Source organism: Molothrus ater, chromosome 31 (genome assembly GCF_012460135.2).
Source record: "Molothrus ater isolate BHLD 08-10-18 breed brown headed cowbird chromosome 31, BPBGC_Mater_1.1, whole genome shotgun sequence".
NCBI lineage: Eukaryota > Metazoa > Chordata > Aves > Passeriformes > Icteridae > Molothrus > Molothrus ater.
The window spans coordinates 1,309,099-1,311,967 of NC_071658.1; the positions used below are offsets into that span (position 1 = coordinate 1,309,099).

The 2,869-nt window shown below is 50.9% G+C and overlaps 1 protein-coding gene across 1 annotated transcript in view; it reads left to right on the forward strand.

Moving 5' to 3' along the window:
• The window catches only part of LOC118700569 (nucleoporin NUP35-like), a 183,174-nt gene that overhangs the window by 38,966 nt on the left and 141,339 nt on the right, over positions 1-2,869 (forward strand). The window lies entirely within an intron of this gene.

The window sequence follows — 2,869 nt, forward strand, 5'->3', positions numbered from 1 at the left end:
TAATTCTCTCTGCCCCACAGGCATCTTCTACAACCAAATTGGGTCAGACTGGGGCAAAACCTATGATTTTGGAGACAGTGGGGTTGGAAAGCCCTCCAAAAAAGGTTCTTCCCACCCACCCAAGCACGTGGATGCTCTTCTGGCAGGGACACATAAATCCTTTTGGTTTTGCCTTCAAACACAAAGGTTTCTGTTCATACCTTTTGAAAGCCCTGAAATTGGGGTAAAAATCAAGACATTGAACTAAGGCTTGGATGGGCACATGTGGGGATACAGCCCTGGGTGGGGACCTGAGTTGGAAGTGGCCATGGACAGGGACATGGGGGGACACAGCCATGGATGGTGACATGGGAGGACATGATCATGGATGGGGACATGAACTGGGACAGCATCAAGGCCACCACTGGTGCCACCACAGTGCCACCAGCACCTTCATCTCAGCCATAGCGCTGCCTGATGCAGTTCCTGCCACCACGTCCCCCCTGCCACCATTGTGGTGTCCCAGCTGAATGTCACCACCCACCAGAGCAGGATGGGAACCTGTTCAGCTGGTGACAAGTGGCCCAGGAGAGAGTGACAGCCACCAGGGTGTCCCAGGGCCACTGCGCTCAGGGGATCCCAACCACCCCTGGGGACAGGGCAAGGGTCAGTGTCACCCACAGGGGCCATGTGGGCCCATGCTGGGTGTCACTGGAGGCGTCCTGGTGGCAGCGTCCCCACAGGTGTGGTGACATTGTCCCCTGGTGTGTGTCCTGGTGGCATCATGTCCCTTACATGTTGATGACCCAAGTTACATCATCCTTGTTCTCCTCCCCATTTCTAGAATGTTCCCCACTCCTGCTTTCCTATTGGTTCCCGTTGCCTGCAGCTCCTCCCCTGAATCCCAGTTGGTTGTTGCCCTTTTGTCCCGCCTTTGCACCACCCTTGTTCCCTCTGCCCATTGGCCCTCAGGCCCAAAGTGCGCTGGTGTTTGCAGGGGTCCCAGGACGAGGGAAGAGACGAGAATCTTGACTCCATGTTGCAGAAGGCTGATTTATTATTTATGATATATATTATCTTAAAAGAAAATGATATATTAAAACTATACTAAAAGAATTGAAGAGAGGATTTCATCAGAAGGCAAGCAGGGAATAGAAAAGAATGATGACAAAAGCTCATGACTCTCTGAGAGTCCGAGCCAGCTGACTGTGATTGGCCATTAATTAGAAACAACCAACATGGACCAATCAAAGTTGCACCTGTTGCATTCCACAGCAGCAGATAATTCTTGTTTTTCTTTTCCTGTGAGGCTTCTCAGCTTCTCAGTTTCAGAAAATATCATGGCGACACCAAAGCTCCACCTCCCTTGTCCCATATAAAACCCTGGACCCTGCTTTGTTCTTGGTTCTTGGTGCCTGGACCCCTCGGGTGTGTTGGCCCATAAAGCACCCCTGGAACTCCAAGCAGGGATCCCCTCCCGCCTGTTTTCCCCCCGAGCTGCAATCGCCATCGGCCTGGTGCTCGCTGAGCCATCCCTTTCCTAGAGGAGACGCTCTGGGGAAGGCAGTGCCTGGTGCTGGGGATGGGCACTGGGGACTGCTTTGGGCTGGGGAGACTGAACTTCCTTCCAGGGGCTTCTCTGGGGCAGGGCTTGGATTTGGCCTGGAAACAGAGGGAAGGTTCCAGGAGGGTTTTGTTCCTGCCCAGAGCTGAGGCCTTTCCTGTTCCTCATCCTGCCCTGGCAGCGAGGGCTTGGGGAGCACCAGAAAGGGGCAGAGACGCAGCTGGGACAGTGACCTGACTTGACCCCAGGGCATTCCCAGACCATGTGGAAGAAGAATCAGTCTGGAAAGAGGGGGAAGAAGCAGAAAGGGGGGGATGCTGGCAGTGATGGCATTTGTGTCCCCAGGTCACCATTGCCTGGGGTGGAGCCCTGCTCACCTGGGCACGGATGAACACCCACCTGCCCGCGGGAAGCAGGGAATGAATTCCTGGTTTTGCTTCCTTGCACAGCTTTTCCTTCCCCCATGGACCTGTCTGAGTCTGAGCCCAGGAGTTTGGGCTCTTTGTCTCTTTCACTGCCTGGATTCTCCCCCATGGGGTGCTCCCAGGAACTGGGCCTGAGGCCAGAGAAGGAGACAGGAGAGATGGAGCTGTGCACTGTGGCCATGGCAACAAGCAGGGCACCCTCAGCCCATAAATAAAATCAGGCACAGAAACGGGCAGATGGGATTTTACACCCTTCCCTGCTGCTTGCATTTCCTGCAAGCTTTCTGCAGTGTTGCTGGCAATATTTTTGTACTTTTTCAGGTGATTTACACAGCACCTCACAGGACACACTCAGAGGATCAGGAGAATTATGTGATATCCCATGGATTCATGTCCCTAGGAAATACCAAGGCTCTAGCTGATTAGTTACTGTTTGAGTCCAGAAGTGGGCAGTACAAACTTCCATTTTTCACTTTCAAGTGCTCATGGGGAAAGCACAGCAGATTCTTCCAGATTTTTGCACAATATTTGTTAGCTACATACAATAACAAATCTCATTTACATCGCTGCTCAACAGCTCAACATAAGGAACCCAAACTACTGGCCTATCCCTAAGACTAAACAAAAAGAAGAAAACAAATCTATTTTGCTTCACACTTCACCTGCATTTGGGATTTTTGATTTTGCATTATATTTTAACGTGTACTTGTAGTTTCCTTGTTATGTCTAGGCTCTGAAGTAGGGTTTGTCGCTGTTTGTCGCTGAAACCAAGATTAATCAAGGAATAATACAGAAATAGATGTTCTAATCTATCCTTGGACTTCTGCTGGTCCCTAGGAAGGCTGGTGGGTGATTTCTGTCTGTGTTCAAATATTTAAAGCAATAACAAATAGTCCCATAC